General features: G+C 39.7%; 1 protein-coding gene across 3 annotated transcripts in view; it reads left to right on the forward strand.

Moving 5' to 3' along the window:
* LOC149205257 (adenine phosphoribosyltransferase) overlaps positions 1-23,965 on the forward strand; it is a 155,141-nt gene that overhangs the window by 119,118 nt on the left and 12,058 nt on the right. The window contains exons 3-6 of one of the 3 annotated variants that reach the window (XR_016252437.1): positions 6,957-7,036; positions 7,188-7,306; positions 8,437-8,516; positions 8,665-8,783. The exons of 1 other annotated variant lie outside the window; for it this stretch is intronic. The gene's annotated coding sequence lies outside the window, so the exon portion shown is untranslated. The remainder of the gene's footprint in view (positions 1-6,956; positions 7,037-7,187; positions 7,307-8,436; positions 8,517-8,664; positions 8,784-23,965) is intronic. One more of the 3 variants, XR_016252436.1, reaches the window with a different exon arrangement.

Below are 23,965 nucleotides of genomic sequence, written 5' to 3' on the forward strand. Positions count from 1 at the left end.
ACCCTTGGTTACAAGCCAACCAAGATAGCTTGCCAATTAATCATTATTTTTTCTCTCTTTCTAGCCCACATAGCGATGGCGTCATCCATGCAAAGTGCACTCCAAGGCTAGCATTGACGCCTCTTGCGCTGGAACTTTGGTGGAGGGCCTCTAAAATCATGATGAAGAGGGTCATCTCCCCATTCTGCTGCAAAACATTTATGGGGACCCTATTTTATTGGCTGGGGGCTCCAAATGAGCCTCATGAGTCTCCAAATGGCTCAAAACCATGTCGATGCTCTATCAATAAGGGCTCAAGGGATGATACATGTCCTCCCATATGCCCTCCCATGTCTCTCTAGAAAAGACACAACCTCCTTTGGTCCTTGGATCAATTGCCAAGTGTCAGGTGCAATGTGTAGTCGACTGAGGCATCATGGTCCAAGTGCATCATCTCTCAAATAATTGGGGCAACGAACAAGCTAATAGTGGTGCTGAAGAAGCCCATGGTGTAGTAATCGATGCTCTGCATGAATGGAGGCTCATGACTCTCAATGCTTATCCTACAAATGCCATCATGATCCTTTGGAGGGCTTGGATCTCGTATAGGGAGACCAAGTCCAAGATGAAAACCCACCTGCAATCCCACATAATGTCCAGTGCTGCACCTTTCACGCATTAGGTAAGTTAAACATTATGCATCTAAGTAAAACAAACTTGTTATTCATGGACCAATTAATGCTTCAAATGGGGCTTCTCTTCCAAGTTCAGCGGTTTCGTCACGTAACAATGTTACCTCCCTAGGTAGGAGTGGCTAATGAAGGATCCTATTAGGTGGTTTCAACCCCTAAGGGAATGACATGTCTAAGGTATATCCTTCAAATGGAAGGTGTCTTGTGAAATAGTGATGGAACAGAGTAGGGGACCAAGGGAAGGCTTCAAGCCACATGTCATGATACAAGGGTAGCTATAAGGAGGAAAGCCTGTACCCTGGGTGTATAGATGTAAGGAGGGAGCATACGTGGATGCATGAGTTACCCAACCTCTGTTTTTCCACCCGTCTTATGCCTTTTTCCTTTATTGATCCTTCTTTTGTATTATTGCTCAAATGCCCCCCCCCCAAGATAAGAGCATGCTTTGTATGATGTGGCAACATTTATTACCCCCTTAAGGTGGGGCAGTTCATTGCCCACTAGGGGTTGGGACATGCAAGGATTCCTTTCCATAACATGGTAGGGCATAGTTGGCCCCAGGTTTCGGATGATGGCCATAGATGAAGGGGTAGAGCTCATGCTTGGCTTTTTCCTGCATGGCTTTTATGTGTCCCAACCATCTTTTGCATTTTATGATTTTCTTTTCTTATTGGTTCTTGCTTGTGGCCATTTCTGCTTTTAATCCTTTTTTTTCTTGCATCAACCTCCCGAGGCATTGTTTCTAGGCCCTAGGCCCGACCCAAAGTGTGGACAAATGGTAAGGGGATGCAAATTCCTTGTGGACGCAACAGAGAAATGTGGACCCAAATGGGGAATATTTGAATAGGGCTTGTAATGAGTGGAGGGGAGTGATGTATATGGAATCGGGAAGCGGGACAATGCAACCAAAATTGAGGTTTCCCATGTAGTGCCCTTCCTAGAGCTTATAGCCATTAAGGGAGATCCCATAGGACTAGGATTTAGGATTAACCCCGCATTTAAGGTGAAGCAACAAAACTAGCCAAAACCCATCCCTTTTCTGGGTCAACCCATAATCCATGTCAAGTGTTCAAAATTAATAACAAGCATAAGCACCTGATTGCATCAGATACCCACCTTCTAACATGTGATAATGATAGATGAGCAAGGAGACATAATGGCTGGCTCAGGTGGTGGAGACAAAGTAGCACATCAAAGTTATCAAGTGGTTGTCAGGGGCTGCTGTTGCTGGCTGAAGGAGGATACATCGGTGAAAGGCTCTCCAAAGGGGTACACCACTTTTGGTGGGCTACAGGCTTATTTGTATGAGGCCATGGATAGGGCCAAAGAGACTATTCATTCTTATTATGCGGACAAGGGTTCCACTAGGTTTAATAGACAGATAATGTTATGGGATGTGATTGATAGTCGATGGACAAGGATGCTTCATTGACTTATTCATGCAACGACACATTTCCTGAACCCCACATTTTCCTACAAATGCAACTTTGATTTTGATGGTGAAGTGATGGAAGGGCTCCATACCTGTATTCATAGGATGGTACTTGATCCTAATCTTTGTAGCAAAATCAATCACGAGATAGAGATGTATCAGGATGGTGTTGGACTATTTGGCTTTGATGATGCTATTTGTGAAAGGACCATCTTCATGCCACATAAGTGACAAGTCATGACTCATTAGAATTTACTAATTTAGAATTCTAGATTTTTTAAATTCAATTATTTTTTATTTGAAAGTTTAATTATCTTTTAACTTTTATTTTTATTTTTTTGTAAATGTTTGGTGGCGAAGCTATGGTGCAAGGGCACCAAATTTACTTAAATTCGCCATCAAAATCCTTAGTTAGATTTGTAGATCTTCGAGGTGTGAGCGCAATTGGAGTGTATTTGAGAAAATACGCTCAAAGAAGCGCAACAAGTTATAACTTTGAACTTCAAATGAGCAATTTCATTTATTATAATTTATGACCCTCAAGTGTCAAGACTTGTTAATTTCTTTATGACACTGTTACAGGTTGGAGTTCTCACACCTTAATGACTTGGTGTATATCAATTACAATCTCAGACTATGGGTGAAGTAAATAGAGAAACCTTATATGTAGATGCCATTTCCTTAGACAATATTGAGGTATTGTTTGAGTGGAGGCTAGAGTTTGAGCTTCCCATTATGGAGGAGTCACCTGCATGGTTAGAGGAGGAACCATTAGTAGTATAGGGGCAACAAAAGGTGGAGAAGTTAGAGGAGGAGGAGGAGGAGAATGTGGGAGCATCAACACCACCTTCTACAGATATAGGATAGCACAATTCCATATTGAGTAGTCATTGTTTGACATTTGGTGCAGGGCAAGGGCCTTCTACTGCTAGGGGCTGGCCTAGCAAACAACCCATCATCTTTTCCCGTAGAAGGGGGAGAGGGCATTGATCTCAGATAGCTAGCTGCTAGTTTTGTTTGTTTTTCCATTGTATGTATAACTTATGATGATGAGATACATTTATATATGTGATGTTATTTTTTATTGGTTTTCCACATTTGAGTCCTTGATTGGACAATGATCATGGATTAGTAGGATTTAGTATTGCCTTTGATGTATTATTTTTATTTGACATCCAATACATCATATATTATTAGTGCTTCCTTCATATTTATGTGCCAATGTGTTTATTTCATGGCCTTGTTTCTTTATATCTTTAAAAATATGAAAAAAATGAATATAGTTTGCATTTTTTAATGTTTGTTGCGGTTTGCCGATTTTTGCTGATTTTTTCACCGATGTTGCAGAAAATATGTTTTCAGGACCCTCGCTGAGTTTTTGCCAATGCTAACTTTTTCACCATTGGTTGGAAACATTAAGTTTAAAATGCTTGTTGGTATTGTAAGGACATTGATAGAAGTAAGATATGTACTAATTCAAGATGCATTTAATTTCTTTTGGAGTTTTGGATTTTGGAGATTAGAAATTTACAGGTCAAGTTGGAGCACTGAAGGTGTTCAAGGGTGATTTGGTGGTTTTGAAGGCTATAAAGACTGGAAACTGTTACAAGTGAAAAGGAGTACTCAAATAAATGAATCAATGGTGGTATCCGAAGATGTAAATGAATCTATCTGTTTATGGAATCAATGACTAGGCCATATGAACAAGAAAGGGCTACAAGTGCTGTTAAACCACAAATTACTTCCAAATTTAAAATCTTTGAATTTAAATATCTACAAACATTGTGTTTTTGGAAAGTAATATAGGCATAAGTTTAAAGCAGGAAGTCATACTGGTGTTCTAGATTATATATGGTGTTTGGTGTCCATTCCCTATAGTTCCTTTTGGAGAACCATCATATTTTTTTAACATTTATAGATGATTACTCTAGAGAGGTATGGGTCTATGTCCAAAATGTAAAAGTTGACGTGTTTAATATATTTAAACAATTTAGAGTTATGGTAGAAAAGTGTTAATTTTAGGTATGTTCTATGCTTAGAGCAATTTATTTCAATTCTCATAGTTAGCTCCATATCTTTTCCAGATTAGCAATCGCATCAGCATTAAAGTAAACTGTAGATAGAACATAAACATAAATCGCAGAAGTCAAGCCAAGACAAGAGGACACAAGATGTGGTGCTAGCCAGGGACAAACCCCAATGTGGGGAAACCCTTGATCAATTCTTCATATATGTTCTTCAATAGTTCAGCAGAGAGAGAGAGAGATAGTACGTTTACAATAGAAGTCAACACTTTGACTTATCTAGATAAGAGCATAGATCATCTCCACGAAGATGATACATGAGATCAGTTGAAGACATGCTGCTTCAACTAATTCTCCAAGGTGACTCCTTCACCTATCGTTGCGCTGCATTTTGTCATCATGCTGCACCTCACCGCGCTACACCATGTGCACATCACTACGCTGCATCTCATCACGCTTCATTAATCATGACTGTACCCATCACTGTACTGCATTATGTGCCATTGTTGCACCATGTTGCCATCTTGACCTATGTGTTGGCTGCACCTTGCTTGCTTGTTGTCCCTAGCATGCTTGTTGTTGCATGCTAGTTGTCCCTTGCATGCTAGCTGTAACATTGCATGGTTGGTGTATTTGCTGCTAAGTACCATACAATTGTCCTAATGTTAGTTAGCCGTCCCTTGCATGCTGCTCTCCTTCGGAGATAGATGCTCTGACAGTTTCAGCAGTTCCCGATAGTTCTGGCAATTCCTGCTATTCCCGGCAGTTCTGGCAGTTCCGGTTGTTCCCGACAGTTCCAACAGTCCCGACAGTTCTAGCTTTTCCGACGGTTCCGGCTTTTCCCGCTTTTCCGGCAGTTCCGTCTTTTCCGACAGTTCCGGCTTTTTCGGCAGTTCCGGCTTTTCTAGCTTTTCTGGCAGTTCCGGCTTTTTCGGCATTTACGGCTTTTCCAGCAGTTTCGGCTTTTCCAACAGTTCTGGCTTTTCCAGCAGTTCTAGATTTTCTGGCATTTCCGGCAGTTCGGACTTTTCCATCTTTTCCGACAGTTCCGTCTTTTCCGACATTTCTGACTTTTCCAGCATTTCCGGCAGTTTCAGCTTTTTTGGTAGTTCCAGCGTTCTGCCCTCTGGGTCAGGGCAACGTTATTCCTTAGGATCTCTCCTCCTACTAAAACCCAAAGACAAGTAGAGAGAGGAACAAATCCCAAGTGTGTTGAAATGACTTGAAGGCCACCTCTATTTATACTAAAACGTTGAGCACATGTGGGGTTTATTTGGTTGCTGGCTGACCTTGATGAATTGTCTTATAAAATAAATAAACTCATAACTCCATGAATACTTATTGGAATCGGATAATCTTTAGATCAATCCTACACCTCTCGATGAGAGGGATCCAATAAAAATATCAGCTGCCATAAATAAGATGACCCACATGGAGTTTGGCCCTAGTTGCCAATTTTAACACTCCCTCTCAACTAGGGAGAACTCCATCCGTTGATCCATATGTCCGACTGTACTATCTCTGCCATCAGTGCCCTGCATTGCTCTGCTCTGCTTTGCTGTGATTTGCTGAGTTCTGCTCTGCTGAACCATGAAGAAGAAGAATTGATCGAGAATGTCTCATACCATTCTTTACTGACCCGAAGTCAGTTTCATTTGAAGAGAGTGTGTCACATCACTCTTACTGACCCGAAGTCAGTTTTATTGATCCCAGATCAATATCACAAGAGAGTGTCTCAAACCACTCATACTGATCCCAGATCAATGGAGGTCATCTTAGCATAGGGAGTACGGTAGATACAACGATGCGTCCATCGATAGTACTACTATGGTCCCTATCCTCATTTCCCTGCTCATTGATCAGATGAGAGGTACTTCCCATGAGTCCCAGACTGCATGGGTAGGATGCCTCGACAGGAGAACTAATCATCCTGTCCACAGGAGAACGAATCATCCTGTCAGTGGATGCCACGGAGAACTAATCATCCTGTTTCATAGTCGCCACGGAGAACAAATCATCCTGGCCCACAGGAGAACTAATCATCATGTTCCACAGTTGCCATGGGAGAACTAATCATCTCGACCCACAGAAGAACTAATCATCCTCTTCATAGTGCACCACTAGGGGAGGGTGAGTTGCCCTGTGGTCGTATGTTGCTCCAATAAGTACCCCAAGCCCCCAGAGCTCCCAGAGCTCAATGCATGCAACATGCAGGGCCCTTATAAGAAGGTCTCTCAACGACTCCAAGTCGTTCGGGAAAGTCACAGATTTGACCTTTCCTCGGGGCTTTAACAAAATGTCTGCGACCTGTACATCAGTCTCAATGCGATGGAGCCTCCTCGCTTATCGACTTACCATATCCTAGATAAGGCAGTATCTGATGTCTATCTGCTGGAGCAATCATCGAATACGGGATTCCTCAATAATTGAATCCCCCCTCTGGTTGTCACAGAGAATCACAGTGGTATTCATCATGTGTACAAACATCTCACTTAAGAGCTTCTGCAACCATGCAGCTTCACAGGAGATCATACTTGTAGCTATGTATTCGGTCTCGATGGTGTTTATAGCAACCGACTTTTGCTTCATGCTCATCCATGATATCGAAGTAGAATCCAAAGAGAACCAGCGCTGAGAAGTGCTATTAGCAGAGGTGTAGTATTTAATGAATCTCTTCTCATTAAATCATACATTATAAAAAATGATTTTAAATAGGAACACGTATCACTAAATCAACAAATTCAATTGGAGACTCAATTGTCTATAGAAACTAGTAAGCAGGAAGAGGCTTTTACCATAAAAATTTAAAACCCCAATGTTTTTATGCAGATTTGTAGGGGCTGTTCTGGCGCTGATTTTGGAGGAGTTTGGAGCTGATTTTCTTTAGCAAATTAAGAGGGAAATAGAAGGTATTTTTTTCAACCATTAATGTTTTATTTTTCTTCAAAAAACTATTTTTTTCTTCTCTTAAAATTTTAAAACCCCAGTTTTTTTTTTTACGCAAAGTTCATAATTTCAGATTTCTTTTATTTTTTTCTCAAAAATTATTGTAATTTGCAGGGTTATTTTGAGAGATTTCATTGGCAAATTTCTGAAGGAGATTTTGGGGCTAATTGAAGAGTTTATTTTCAGTTTGGTTGGAACTTCTTCTCTTTTCAAAATTTACAGATCTTCTCTAGGTATTTCATTGTTTCTACTCTTTTATTTTTCTCTAAAAAAATGTGCTAAAATTCTAAAAACCATAGGTTTTCTATGCAGATTTTTCTATTCTTCCCCATGGCCCCCAAAAACAATAATGATCCAACTTGGGTTCACCATCATTTAAATGAACAAGGGGTAAAAGTCTGCAACTATTGTCGGAAAGAAGTTAAGGGTGGGGGGATCAAGCCGTAATCCCATTGCAGACTTGGATGCTACTTATTCTTTAGATGAGGATGAGGAGGATGATGATTCTGATGCTGATTGATGATTTGATCATTGATTTGCTATAGTTGTAGCTTGGAGCATTGTAGGATGTAGTATAGTACTATGATCTAGCATGTTATTTTGGACTATAAAGTGCTTTTATAGCTTTCTTCTTGATGTTTGTAATTTTTTTGGTTCAACGATGTTTTGCACTAAGTGCTATTTTGGTTATATGCACTATTACTTGCTATATAAATGAAAACTTTTGCATATTTTTGTATAAATGGTTTGGATTCATATGGATGTACATGAATATATCTGTGTTTACTTTAAAATATGAATATTTTATGTATTTTGGGTAAACTGTTTTTTGTTTTGTTTTTTTGTCTTTTTTTCCGGTTCCGACTGGTTCCCAGTCCACAAGGTTTTTTGGTTCGATGATCGGTTCGATTTTGATAACATTGGTCACTACTACTTGCTATTTGGTAAATCGATCACCATCAGTTGCAATATATTATAAAATGCCTAAAGAGCTATGGATAGGTCATCCTTGTGATTACTCAAATTTAAATTTTTTTGGTTGTGAAGCTTATGCCCTTACTCCTAAAATCCAATGTTTTCTAAGTTAAACCCTAGATCAAAGAAGTATGTCTTTGTTGGTTATGATGATGTAGTCAAGGGATATAGATTGTGGGATCCTATTGCTCACAAAATCATCATTAGCAGAGATGTAGTATTTAATGAATCTCTTCTCATTAAATCATACATTGTAAAAAATGATTTTAAATAGGAACACGTATCACTAAATCAACAAATTCAATTGGAGACTCAATTGTCTATAGAAACTAGTAAGCAGGAAGAGGCTTTTACCATAAAAATTTAAAACCCCAGTGTTTTTATGCAGATTTGTAGGGGTTGCTCTGGCGCTGATTTTGGAGGAGTTTGGAGCTGATTTTCTTTAGCAAATTAAGAGGGAAATAGAAGGTATTTTTTTCAACCATTAATGTTTTATTTTTCTTCAAAAAACTATTTTTTCTTCTCTTAAAATTTTAAAACCCCAGTTTTTTTTTACGCAAAGTTCATAATTTCAGATTTCTTTTATTTTTTTCTCAAAAATTATTGTAATTTGCAGGGTTATTTTGAGAGATTTCATTGGCAAATTTCTGAAGGAGATTTTGGGGCTAATTGAAGAGTTTATTTTCACTTTGGTTGGAACTTCTTCTCTTCTCAAAATTTACAGATCTTCTCCAGGTATTTCATTGTTTCTACTCTTTTATTTTTCTCTAAAAAAATGTGATAAAATTCTAAAAACCATAGGGTTTTCTATGCAGATTTTTCTATTCTTCCCCATGGCCCCCAAAAACAATAATGATCCAACTTGGGTTCACTATCATTTAAATGAACAAGGGGTAAAAGTCTGCAACTATTGTCGGAAAGAAGTTAAGGGTGGGGGGATCAAGCCGTAATCCCATTGCAGACTTGGATGCTACTCATTCTTTAGATGAGGATGAGGAGGATGATGATTCTGATGCTGATTGATGATTTGATCATTGATTTGCTATAGTTGTAGCTTGGAGCATTGTAGGATGTAGTATAGTACTATGATCTAGCATGTTATTTTGGACTATAAAGTGCTTTTAGAGCTTTCTTCTTGATGTTTGTAATTTTTTTGGTTCAACGATGTTTTGCACTAAGTGCTATTTTGGTTATATGCACTATTACTTGCTATATAAATGAAAACTTTTGCATATTTTTGTATAAATGGTTTGGATTCATATGGATGTACATGAATATATCTGTGTTTTCTTTAAAATATGAATATTTTATGTATTTTGGGTAAACTGTTTTTTGTTTTGTTTTTTTGTCTTTTTTCCGGTTCCGACTGGTTCCCAGTCCACAAGGTTTTTCGGTTCGATGATCGGTTCGATTTTGATAACATTGGTCACTACTACTTGCTATTTGGTAAATCGATCACCATCAGTTGCAATATATTATAAAATGCCTAAAGAGCTATGGATAGGTCATCCTTGTGATTACTCAAATTTAAATTTTTTTGGTTGTGAAGCTTATGCCCTTACTCCTAAAATCCAATGTTTTCTAAGTTAAACCCTAGATCAAAGAAGTATGTCTTTGTTGGTTATGATGATGTAGTCAAGGGATATAGATTGTGGGATCCTATTGCTCACAAAATCATCATTAGCAGAGATGTAGTATTTAATGAATCTCTTCTCATTAAATCATACATTGTAAAAAATGATTTTAAATAGGAACACGTATCACTAAATCAACAAATTCAATTGGAGACTCAATTGTCTATAGAAACTAGTAAGCAGGAAGAGGCTTTTGATGATAAAGAAGTTGGGGACACTAAAGATATTCAAGAAAATGTGGAAATTCCACAAACAACATCGAGAAGACCTACACATGACAAAAGTCCTCCTAAGAGGTATACTGATTATATTTCATATGTTGCGTTAATTGCTAATGACGGGGACCATTCTTGTTATTAGGAAGCAATCGATGATATCAGTAATGCTAAATGGAAGATACCAATGAAAGAAGAGATGGATGTCTTGGAGAAAAAAAAACCTGGGACTTGGTAGAAAAGATAGTAAAGTTGTTGGGTGTAAGTGGGTCTACAAATTGAAGAAAGATGTTGATAGTAAAGTTGAAAGATATAAAGCTAGACTAATAGCAAAAGGGCATTCCTAGATGGAAGGTATATATTTCCATGAAATCTTTTTGCCAATTAAGCTTGTTTTGATTCGTATTTTATTACCACTAGTTGCTTTACTTGATCAAGAGTAGTTCGCTGTTAAAACATTATTTTTACATGGAAATTTGGATGAGGAAATATACATGGAAGAACCAAAAGGATTTGTTCAACATTGCAAAAGAAGGTTTTTTTTGCAAGCTCAAAAAGTCATTGTATGGCCTAAAGTAGTCTCCCAGGGAATGGTGCAAGGAATTTGATTTCTTCAAGGTAAGCCAAACTTATACTAAAAGAGAGTACGACCATTGTGTTTACTTCAAAATTTTGAATGGTATATTACTATATTCACTATCTTGGTGTTATAAGTTGACGATACACTTGTAGCATGCTAACTCTGTAATGACCCCATTTTCAATTTCCTCTATAGTACAACGAGGATGGATTTCTAGGGTATGATGTGATGGTCAGGCCACAGGAGCAGGATTACATCATCAAGGGTCTTGGAGGGGTTTTGAGGAGCTTTATGGGATCCGATAGCATTCGCTTGGCGTATTCCATCATCAAGGTCAGTTCCACACAACTTGCTTTTGGTTTCGTTGCATTCCGATAATTCCCATAAAACAAGGTTCTTATTGAGGTTAACTTAATTAAGCATGCTTAAGGTTGCATTCCGAGAGGAATATTTGATGGAACACCTTAGTGTAATAGCTCATTGGAACCAAAACGAGCAAATCTACATGATGGGATGATGGGAAGTGACTTCTAGCGGCTAGAAAAAGTATGGTGGGCAATTTACCATTTTCCCAGGTTAAAAGTGACTTTAATTAGTCAATTAAATAAAAGAAAGGGGAAATGATTAATTGAAGGAGAAAGGCCAAAAGGACTTAAATAAAATAAAATAAAATAAAATTAAAAGTCACTTAGATAAAGTCAAGGGGGAGCTTCTACTATAATATTAAAATAATCAAAATAAAATACTTGTAGAAAATTGGAGATCTATCTATCGAGTCTTTAAAAGGAGGAGGATGAGATCATTCGGGATATCTTGGATTGGAAAAATTTCTTTGGAGAGTTTCTGGTACGTGGGTTTCAAGATCATAGAGCCCGAGGATGAAAACCCTTGGGTTTCCTTGCGTGTGCTAGACGAAACCCCAACTCACCTTTGAGGAGATTTCATCCATAAATCTCATAGAGCTTCAGAGTTATTAGCAGATTGGAGTGGTGATCACAGATACCTCCAATTTGGGCATTCTAGTAGCAACTTGGAGGTCAAGACTAGCATTGCAGCATCAGTTCTTGGAGGCCGTGTTGTCTATTTTGGAGCAGATCTTCAGCTATCAGCCATCTCAGATATTTGCCGTTGTTTCTCAGGTTTTGATCCAAATTTGGCATGTAATATCTTATTCCATTAAATAAAATAAGATTGATTTCTTGATTAATATTGTATGTGTATTTCTTCCTCAGTTATTGCAAAGTGCCATGCTATGCATTTTACGACAAATTATTTGTGAAATTTTATGAAGATTGCGTAAGGAGAAAAATTTATCGAAATTTAAGAAATATAAATAAATCGAGATATTACAAAATCTTGTTTGAGATCAACATGTTAAAGACCCAGTTGGCTAGGACTTTTGATATGAAGGATCTAAGGGTAGCAAAACAAATCTTGGTCATAGAAATACACAAAGACAAGAAAAATGGCAAGCTCAAGTTATCACAATAGAAGTATGTCGAAAAGTTACTTGTGAAATTCATTATGAATAATGTGAAACTTGTGAATATCCCTTTTGCTTCCCATATTAAGCTTTCATCAAGTTTATGCCCTAATGGGTAAGAAGAAAGGATTATATATCTTTTGCACCATATGCTAATGCAATAAGAAGTTTAATGTATCTGATGGTATGTACTAGACTAAATATTTCACATGTAGTTGGCGTTGTCAGTCGATACACAACAAATCCAAGAAGAGAGCATTTGAAATTAGTGAAATGGATGCTTAGGTATCTTAGATGCCCAAGTGATTATTGCATCACCTCTACTAGTTGTAGTGATTATGTTTGTGTTTATGTTGATTCAGATTTTGCAGGTGAATTGGACAAGGGAAGATCTACTTTAGTTTGTCTTTAATCTTGTGAGGCTCTATTAGTTGAATGTCAAAAATTTTAAATTCTTTTACTTTGTCCACTATTGAGGCAAAATAGATCACTATCTCACATACATGCAAAGAGGCAATTTGGTTGGGTGAGTATGAATGAATGCAGGAGAATGTAATGTATTCTGTGATAGTCAAAGTGCTATCCAATTTGGCTGTCATTCCAGTGTATCATAGTAAGACTGAGCATTTTGATATTAAATACCATTTTGTAAGACATGTTATTGATGGAGATGGAGTAGATCTTAAGAAAGTCCATACTCAAGAAAATTGTGCAGACATGTTTACAAAACCTACACTTTTAGAGATGCTACGATGGTATTTGGCTTACCTTGCCTTATAGAAGAGGTGATGAATGGGCTTGGGCAAGGTATCAATTAAATTGTTGTCAAGATGAAGATTGTTGAAATTGTGACAACAATGAAAAGAAACCTATATTGTAAAAACCAAAATATATTTCAAGTAAGTATTTGGTAGTTTGTATAATGGGTGGTAGTTCATGTTAATGTATGTAATGGTGCTAAGTTAGATTCATTTATGTATCCCAAGAGATAGAATATGGTTGTAAGCCCGATTGTAATCTTGTTTATTGATAATATGAATAGTGATACCTTGCCCTATGGGTCAAAGCTTTACCACGTAAATATGTGTTGTGTGAATGCTTCATATTATCTTGTGTCATTATTTCTCTACAATTAATATTTTATTCGGGTTTGTAAATGCCAACATTCACATTCAATATTATACTGATTGTCAAGCTTTTCTCTTTTTTGATTATGTTCACTATAATGTGCATGAGACCACATGTGAAAGCTACATTCTCTAAAGGGAATTTGTTGAAGAAAGTACTTATGTTAAATTTGGATGGGGAATGTTCTTGTCAACATGCACAAAAATGGTCGATAAAGTAGTACAACAAGTAATGGAGGATGGAATTGATAATTTTCTAAAGTTGGTAAACAAAATGTTACCCACCATTTTGTGGGTGATATCCCTAGGAGAATTTTTTTCTCCAAGATGGTCCTGAGCCGGCAACTAGCAGCCCCTTGTAGCCAACAACTAGCTCATTGTGCCATTTCTTCGCCACCTGAGCCAACCATGTGGTCCCTCGCCCATTTGCCATGATCGTATGTTTGAAGGTGGGCCTCCCGAACCTAAAGGTATGCCTTGTCATTTGGTAATTGAGTGTTGTAGGTGGCTTATCATGGACACTTCTGGGCATGGATTGATGGGGGGATTCAACAGAAGGAATGGGTTAGGTTTGTGCTCTTGCCCTCTATACCCCTCTTGGATATTAACCTTGGATTCTAGTCCCGTGGGATCTCTTTTACTGACCATTTGGCTTTAGGGATGGTATTTCATGGGAAACCTCGATTTTGGTTGCGTGGTCTCGCTCCCTTATCCGCTTATATTACCCCTTTTTCACTCATTATTACCCCATTCATCATTTCTCCCACCTTGGTTCACATTCCTCCATTGGGTCCACATAGGGTTAACTCGCCCTTCCCCTTTCCCACACCTTGGGTCAAGCTTGGAAAGATGCCCCGGAGGTTGATGCAGCTAAAATGAAAGACAAAAACATATTTGACCACATTCAACAAAATGCAAAAGATGGTCAGGACAAACACATTTAGCACGTGGGCAAAACCCAATACATGAGCTCTACCCCATCATCATGGCCATCATCGTAGTTCCTACAGGTTCTATGAGCCTCTTTCATCATATAGGAACCCATGATTGTCCCAACCTCTGCTGGGCAATGAACCACCCTACCTTAAAAGGGGGTATTCACTGATATATCTTATGCATCATGTTCTTATCTCTTGAGCCCCAAACAATTAATCAAAGAAAATCATAAAAATGAAAAAGGCATATAAAGAAGGGTGGAAAAGTCATGGCTGGGGCAACTCATGTACCACAATTGTTCCTTCCTATACATTACAAACCCAAGTGTGGGCTTCCGTTTTATTAGCTACCCTTCTACCCCAACATGTGGCCTAGGGCTGCCCCTTCTCATCCCCTACTTCATTCACCTATCTGTCACATGCCACCACCTTTTGAAGGATGAACCTTGAATATATTATCTCCTTTAGAAGTAGAAACCACCTAATAGGATTCTTGGTTAACCCCATTTGGAGTTTAGGAGATATTGGCACATCCCGAAGCCCATTATGGAAGGGGAGGCCATTATGAAGTCCCCACCGGTGGTCCATTATTGGTAAGCTCATTTACTCGATTTCTCTAATGACTTGTTGTACTGGAAGGCTAGGGGACGCATTGGATATTATGTAGGATTGCAGATAGTCTCCATGTTGGGTTTGGTCTCCCTTTACGGGGTCCTAATCCTCCAGAGGGCTACATTGGCACATGTAGAGTGTGCGTTGAGAGCCATGGGCATCCACAACAATAGACGACACTCCATGGATCCTAAAGGATGGTTAGAGATGCTCGAGATAGTCCCATTGGACGAGATGATGCACTTGGTTCACCTTTGCCCAACCGGCCCTAGAGATGTACCATGTGCTTGGCAGTTGACCCAGGACTTGTAGGATGATGTGGCATCCCCTACACAATCATCAGAGCCCTTGTAGACGATCTACAAGCATCCTCGACTCATTTGGAGACCCATGAGGTTATTATTGTGCCTGTTAGCTCTGCTATTGATCTTGACATTCAAGGGTTAAAATGCATGCTTGATCGGGTTTTCCATGAGAAAGCAAGAGTTGCAGTGGCCAGCCCGCCTCTTTCCCCTTCACTCTGCCCATGTACTCATAACTCCTCACACCTCCGTTTCCTCCTTCCCCTTAAATTCTCCTCATTCCTTTTTAAACCCCTTTGTCCTTGTTTTCCTCCCATAACCCTGCATAAATCTTTTTCATGGCTTTTGGGTGCTTTTTGTTTATAATTTTATTAAAACCCACATAAACCTTTTATTTGTTTATTCCCAGCACTAACGTTTTAATACATTATAGCCGCGCCCATACAAAGAAATTTAATATTGGCGGGCCCTCACCTGTCACATCACCCCCCGTTAACCCTTGACCTTTTTCCGCCATCCGATTGCGCCCGCCATATAATCCAACGCCATTCGCTAGCCCTCTCCCCGCAAGCCGCGCACGCGATAGCTCGTGGGGAAGGCGGTTCCCGCTGGACCTGCTTGCCATGCGTTGCAGCCTTATTCGATCGCACTCGCCCTGTACGTAAACCGCGCATTCCCGTAGGCGGTGTGAGGAATACTGTTCGCCCGCTATGCCACCATCCTCCCGCTCATTAAATGTCGATCACCTCCGCTGCCCGATAGTTGTTGGATCTGCCCGACAGCGATCTGACGGCCCACACTCGTTCATCCGATTCTGTTGTCTTTCGATGGCCTCCGTAATCCAATCTGTGCCGTTCATTCGTGCAATCTGACGGCTGTCGTTTAATCCCGACCCTCTCATGCATCAATATTGTTTTCATGCCTCTGAACTATATTATTCACCCGAAGGATGAAGGCGGCGATTTGCCTGCTCTCTGCACAGTTAAAGCTTCACCCACTGCATTCAAGAGACAGTACACCCGAAGGACAAAAAGGACCACTCTTGAGCAGTTAAAAGCATTCAAAGGTTATGGGTTTCATTCATATTTTACTGCATCTGCCCGAGAAGGACCACAGAACGCCAGAGAATGTCTAAATCATCCATTAAAGCAGTCAAATTGCAGCAGCGACCCATATCTGAATGTAAACGTGGTTGGTGGTCCATTATGACCCCTCCACGCTTAGTAGCAGAGATATTTTGTAATCAACCTCCATATATACTCAAAAGACAGAATGTAATAAGTTGATGAATTTTATTTTGTTGTAAGCTTCAACTTCTGGAGAATGTAACTACTGTGATACCTGCAGCATCTGGTCTTCATTTTCAGCTAATGCAAGCTTCTTTTGCTGTTAATTGCTCACTGTCCACTTCTTCTTCTTGTTCCAGGCTGTGCCTGTTTTGCATTTATTCATGTGCTGTTAATGTTTAGCATTAGAGGGGTTATCATCCCACCTCTGTGTTAGGATTTAGCATGTATCATTGAATTTGTATGCAGGTTTCTCTTGTTTTAATGCCAGAGCTGTCATCTTGTCTGTGCATTAAGAAACAGATTTGCAGACCTTTAAACTGGTTGCAGCTGGCCATCACAGGGTCCTGTGCATCTGCTGGTGTGATCAGTGTTCTCCATCATCACATTTTCCTTAAAACTGTGAGTAATTGGTGGTCTAAAGCCTTGTAGTCTGGGGGTGTTCACCCATGTCTGGGGTCGAGCATAGTAGAAGTGGTTATCTGGCTTGAATATGCAACATTTCTTTCATTCATCCACCATGTTACCAACATTTTTGTTGAGTTTGTAATGTTCTCGAGCATCTCTGAGATACAACCTAGGAGAGTTTCTTGGGATGATAACATTAAATGGCGCCGTTGCCGGGGAGAGGAGAATCGAAGCTCAGCTTCCCTGGGAGAACGACACAGCTTCAAGCTTTGATGATAGACAAGGTTTGAACACAGTTTTTGGTTGTAATCATCTATCTGGCGATTCCACTGGTGGAAGACCAATCGTTGGCGACTCCACATTGCAGTTCTGGCGCAGTTGGTGAGGCATGTCCGGTGAAATACTTAGAAACCATCAGCTGAACCAGTGCCTGATCCTGAGAAGATCGTTCAGCAGAAGAAAAAATCGCAGTAAGGAGCATCAGGATCAGGTAAGCCTTAAAAGTTCCATGTATCTCTGTTAGTGACAGTCACCTTTAGAGATTCAGTCAGCTCCTTGTTATTCATTTCCCTTTTGGTCCTCAGTTGAAAAAGCCATCCATGCTGTCCATCGTATTCCTCTGTTTCTGTCATTCTTTTCATTGATTCATTCCACTCAGTCCACCAGTATCCTTTCGTATACCCTAGTCATGGCAGGTTAGCAAGCCCTTACGAAGATAGAAAAAATAGTTGCTGCTAGGTATGGACCCCTGGTCTTGCTTGTCCCATTACATGCCATGCCCGCAGGAGATTATCAAGAATTTATGCCAAAGTTTACTGGTGCAGAAGGAGTAACAGCTGAAGAGCATTTAGAGGCCTTTTATAGCTATGCTGATAACCTGGATATCAATGAAGAGGATGTTTGGATGAGGGTTTTTGTTCAAAGCCTAGATGGGGAAGCTAGACTATGGTTTAGAAATTTACCCCCTTGGTCTATTGCAGACATTGAGACCCTAGATGATGTATTCTTAAAGCACTGGGGGAATAATAAAGATCTGCTCTTTTATCATCATAAATTTGAGAACTTGCAGAGAGAAGATGGTGCGCTGCTGTCTGAATTTAACATCAGATTCAATCATATGTATAGCAGAATGCTAGCTGAAATAAGACCAACCCCTGCTTCTCCCATGCTTATTTATGCTAATGATTTCAATTCTCAATTCTGCTTGCTGTTAAGAGAAAGAGGATGCACTTCTTTGGCTGATATGCAAACTGTAGCCTTTGAAGTAGAGGCAAATATTATTGCTGCAGAAAGACTCGAAGGTGATGATGAAAGGAGAAGGTAGGGAGGTGAATCCTCTTCATCCTATGATTCTGAAATAGATGAATTGGCTAGGATGATAGAGCTATTGACCTCTGAAGTTTCCAAATTAAAAGCTGAGCAAAATTCTAAAGAAGCTGGAGCTCATTGTTCTTTTTCTTTTCCAACTCCAAATCTATACAGTGGAGCAAATGAGCAATTGCAGATTTTGCAAAGAAACAATGATGAAAATGAAGATAAATGGGTAAGGCCCCTTCTACAGAATATAGTCATGGAAGAAGAGCATCATGATGAGGAGGAGGTCCATCGTTTGGAAGGGGCTCCTTTCCTAACAAGGACTGCTTATGAGAAAGCAATATCCAAAGGCAGTGCTCAGCAATTTGTTATAGCTGCAAAACAACAAGTTGACTAGCAGTGGCAGCCAGCAGCAGATCCATTCACCCTCCAAGAATCTGTGCTTGAACCCTGCTCACCTTCACATGGCTATGCTGATCTGCCAATTTTCCAGCCTGCTTTTGTCCCCAGTCCAGTGATCAATAAGGGAGAAGAATGCTCCCCATCATCTTTTGTTTCTATGTCTGCTCAAGTGAAATTCCCTCACAGTTGCCCCTTGAACACTGAGGCAGGAAATAGCTCTATTCTCAAGGCTGAAGCTGATCATCTCAGTCTTGAAATTTTGAAACCTACTCAGATGGCCTCCACACAGAATGAAAGGGCAGCTTATCAGATAACAGAGAAAAATGATGCTCAGTCTTGGAATTCCTACTCGGATGTGGACTGTTTTGAGCAAGATACAGGAGCATAAAATATCTATGTGTTCCCTGCACAAGAATACAATGGTGCATCTTTCATATTAGTTGTGCAGACTACAAAAGACACAGACAAATACACAGTAGTCATGATTATTCAACAGGTGTACACAGGCTCCCATGAAGAACATCCAAGGAGGAAAATACACAGAGGGGAAATGAAATTTGATCAATATCTACCTCTTAACCTCAAATGTCCTAAATTGTTTGAGGTAGATGATCAAATCAATCATGTTTTGCAGCTCTATGATGAAGGGGCCGAGAGCAGGAGAAACAATTTTGGTGGCCCAGCAAATGGGCAGTTTTGAAGTTTTAAGTTTTCCAACCTTAATGTTGTAATTGTGTTCTTTTTAGTATAGACTTAGCTTGACTCCATGCCCAATGGATACTATGCATAGTTTTGAAAGCTGATTTTGCATGAAGGCATTGGTCTGCAGGTTGTTGAGACCTCACAGGGAGGATCTCATCCCTAGAAGGAGCCAGTGTTAGCTCTGCTATTGATCTTGACATTCGAGGGTTAAAATGCATGCTTGATTGGGTTTTCCATCAGAAAGCAGGAGTTGCAGTGGCCAGCCCGCCTCTTTCCCCTTCACTCTGCCCATGTACTCATAACTCCCCACACCTCCGTTTCCTCCTTCCCCTTAAATTCTTCTCATTCCCTTTTAAACCCCTTTGTCCTTGTTTTCCTCCCATAACCCCGCATAAACCCTTTTCAAGGCTTTTGGGTGCTTTCTGTTTATAATTTTATTAAAACCCGCATAAACCTTTTATTTGTTTATTCCCGGCACTAACGTTTTAATACATTATAGTCGCGCCCATACAAAGAAATTTAATATTGGCGGGCCCTCACCTATCACATCACCCCCCGTTAACCCTTGACCTTTTTTCGCCATCCGATTGCGCTCGCCATATAATCCAACGCCATTCGCTAGCCCTCTCCCCACAAGTCGCTCACGCGATAGCCCGCGGGGAAGGCATTTGCCCGCTGGACCTGCTTCCCACGCTTTGCAGCCTTATTCGATCGCACCCGCCCTGTACGTAAACGGCCCATTCTCGTAGGCGGTGCGGGGAATACCGCCCGCCCGCTATACCACCATCCTCCTGCTCGTTAAATGTCGATCACCTCCGTCGCCCGATAGCCGTCGGATCTGCCCGACTCGTTCATCCGATTCCGTTATCTTTCGATGACCTCCGTAATCCAATTTGCGCCGTTCATTCATGCAATCCGACGGCTGTCGTTTAATCTTGACCCTCTCATGCATCAATATTGTTTTCGTGCCTTTGAACTATATTATTCACCCGAAGGATGAAGGCGACGATTTGCCTGCTCTCTGCATAGTTAAAGCTTCACCCACTGCATTCAAGAGACAATACACCCGAAGGACAAAAAGGACCACTGTTGAGCAGTTAAAAGCATTCAAAGGTTATGGGTTTCATTCATATTTTACTGCATCTGCCTGAGAAGGACCACAGAATGCCAGAGAATGTCTAAATCATCCATTAAAGCAGTCAAATTGCAGCAGCGACCCATATCTAAATGTAAATGTGGTTGGTGGTCCATTATGACCCCTCCACGCTTAGTAGCAGAGATATTTTGTAATCAACCTCCATATATACTCAGAAGACAAAATGTAATAGGTTGATGAATGTTATTTTGTTGTAAGCTTAAACTTCTGGAGACTGTAACTACTGTGATACCTGCAGCGTCTGGTCTTCATTTTCAGCTAATGCAAGCTTCTTTTGCTGTTAATTGCTCACTGTCCACTTCTTCTTGTTCTAGGCTGTGCCTGTTTTGAATTTATTCATGTGCTGTTAATGTTTAGCATTAGAGGGGCTGTCATCTCACCTCTGTGTTAGGATTTAGCATGTGTCATTGAATTTGTATGCAGGTTTCTGTTGTTTTAATGCCAGAGAGTTGTCATCCTGTCTGTGCATTAAGAAATAGATTTGCAGACCTTTAAATTGGTTGCAGCTGGCCATCACAGGGTCCTGTGCATCTGCTGGTGTGATCAGTGTTCTCCATCATCACATTTTCCTTAAAACTGTGAGTAATTGGTGGTCTAAAGCCTTGTAGTCTGGGGGTGTTCACCCATGTCTGGGGTCGAGCATAGTAGAAGTGGTTATCTGGCTTGAATATGCAACATTTATTTCATTCATCCACTATGTTACCAACATTTTTGTTGAGTTTGTAATGTTCTCGAGCATCTCTGAGATACAACCTAGGAGAGTTTCTTGGGGTGATAACAGTGTCCCCACACCCATTGGGAGCACCACATGTTTATTGTTTGGAGAACAAGGGGCCAACCCCTTGTCCATCACTTTTGAGGGTCCTACTCTTCATTATGGAACCCATGGACCTCATTAGGCCTTTTAGAGAGCCCTACGACATGCATAGATTATTATTTGACCTCTTGAGAGGCTTATTCTTTCATTTATGAGCCAGTTTGGTGGGCTTGTCATCAAAAGTTAGATTATTAGAACATTATTTTATTTTTGGGGCTTATGTAGGCCAAGGAGGCTAATTCGAACTCCTCATTAGTGTATAAATACAAGTGAGATGAGTTCATTTTCTCATCATCACTTTGGATTGGATCTTTTCTGTCTCTTGAGAATTTCACACTTTTCTAGAGGATGAATTGGAGTTTTATGGATGAATTTTGATGTGTGGATATTGGTCTATCTTATCTTGGAGTTTCTCTCTTGTCAATTGTGGATGGTTGGATATATTCTGTTACGTGTAAATACATGCTTTTAATGTTATCCTTTTACTTTGTTATATACATTGGATTGGGATTTTCGGTATTTTTAGGGCTAATTGCTGCATGCATTTACTGCTTCAAAGTGTGGAATTTTGTCTCTATTATAGCATCTCTCAATGTATTGGCCATGTAATGTGAATGAAATCACCTAGGAGTAATTCGATTAACGAATTGACCTTGATAAGCCATCCCCTTTGCACATCGAAGTATAAAAGATGCAAGATTGCTTCTCTTTGACTTAGAAGGCTAGCGAAGTAGTCTTAAGGCCTCCTTGACCAAGAACCAAAGGTCCTCACTCATATTCTTCATAGACTCCATTATCCCAAGACTAAGGCACTGAGCTACCAAGAGGTGGTCACCTAAAATCATACATTTTTCACCTTCTCCCCGGTCTAGTCAAATTGGGTCACCTAGGGCATCATTTTCCCGACAAACTATCCCTCCAAAAAGTTTGATCTCCTAGCCTCTCCTGCGCTGGTGTCTCCTTAAGATGTCCTCCAAATTTGAGGCCATTATGACGGTAGAGTTGTGAGAAAATCTAGGCCCTAGCTTCGAGATCAAACTTTTTCCGAACATCCCCAAGGCTAGTGCCTTATAGGATCAAATCAACACCTTTAGGTGAAAAATATTTCTTTGATCCTTTCCCCCCCCTTGTCTAGGGTAAGAACATCATTGGTTGCCATACTCTTTCCTCCTACCCTAGACTGGGTCCATTTGGTCCCATGTGGTCCTGCTCCTTTGAAAAGTCAATCCTTCAAGAACCATTCGGGATACCAATTTCAATAAGGATTTTAGGGATTGGGAAACTCATTCACAAGTCATATTCCATAAACTTAACCCTCAAATCCTTCCTTCCTTTCCCTAGAAGACATTGTACCTTGCTTAGAAAGCAAGCAAGCTCCATCCTTCAAACTTCTTTTGGGAAAAAGGATTATTTGGGTCACTCATACCCATTCATTGATCTACCCTTCGTTGGTGACTCCATAACATACCAGGTCTCCTCCATTGGTGAAAATCCATAAATAGAAGGGAGCATTAGCTGAGGTGACAGTGGGCTAAGTATCCATTTGTTGCCCTTGGCCTAGCATTTTCCCTTTAGGTCCCCTGCTAGTTTGAGCGGTAACAATTTTTTTTTTGCTTTGCGAAAACAACAGAAGAGGTTCATCCAAAAAAGAAAAAACTCCAACCAAACAGTGAAATGGTCACACTTAGCATGAATGCATAACCTTTTTGCCTTCTTGTTATTCTTACTTCTTTCTCTAGCAGTTAGGCCGAGTTGCATTTGAGGACCTGAGTTCTATATATGCATGGTTGAGAGACAAAACAGAGGTTGGACAATATCGTTCTCATAGTAGTTTGTAGCAGAGTGGATGACTTTTCACGCATTCACTTTCCAAACCTCATACCACTACCATCACAGTGTGCAAGGAGATCTATGGCAGCGTGTCACTTGGTATTCACTATGATGCAATCAATCCCTTGAGTAAGATGTGATTTGATCTGATCATGCTTTGTCCTAGCTCTTTGAATCTATTGGAGGCTTATTGGTTTAATTGTATTTAGTGTCGTGGTTAGTTAAAGTGCACTTATTTTGAATTATCTTCAACTAAAGGCACATATTCAATATATTCATCTTCATTAATTTGTTGTTACAATTGTTTTACAAATCTATCTCAACCCTACTTGTCTTTATTTAAATTCTGTCCTTGCTCTTGATTGCTTTCAGGCATCTCAAGAGTAAATCTTGTGTGTGCTAATCAAATTGGGTCATATGCAGATTGGTTTTGTTTGATAGTAACATATGAGTGTTTGACATTAGACACAATGAATCTGGAAATAGGACACAAAGGGCATGTTATATATATATATAATTTTTTTTGATAAAAAGTTATATATATTAAAAAATAAAAATTAGTGAATTACACATAAAAATGAACTATAAACATAAATATCCATTTTTTTAGAATTTTGAAACTAGAATATTTACATGATGATAATACAAATTCAATCATACAACTAGTAGGATATCAACGATGACAAAAGGGAAAACATACACAAAATTAAAACCATAAACTATAGTTCTCTCATTAAGTCATCAAAATCGAAATGTGTTACAAAGATATTGAGTCATTGCTACGCATAGGTGGGAATGGCGATGGAAAATATACAAAGTAGGGTAGATACTAGAATTTTAGATGGAAGAATCTCATAGCTCGCGACTATTAGTGGTCCTCCTCCATGTCACATCATCAAAATCAACATCGTTGCCACTATTCTCTCCTCCATCCTCTATATTCAATCCAATTTTTGCATTTGCTAGTATGGAAGATGACTCCTCAAGAGCATCACCATCATCAAAAGTGACCAACTCTAACACTAGTTTATTAAAATCCAATTTGGCTAATGCTAACTCAACACCATTGTTCAAAGTTCAAACACATATCATTATGAAACACATCCCACATTTT

This window comes from Pinus tabuliformis, chromosome 1_2 (genome assembly GCF_031772625.1).
Source record: "Pinus tabuliformis cultivar Carrire ecotype Pingquan chromosome 1_2, CPIR1, whole genome shotgun sequence".
Lineage (NCBI taxonomy): Eukaryota > Viridiplantae > Streptophyta > Pinopsida > Pinales > Pinaceae > Pinus > Pinus tabuliformis.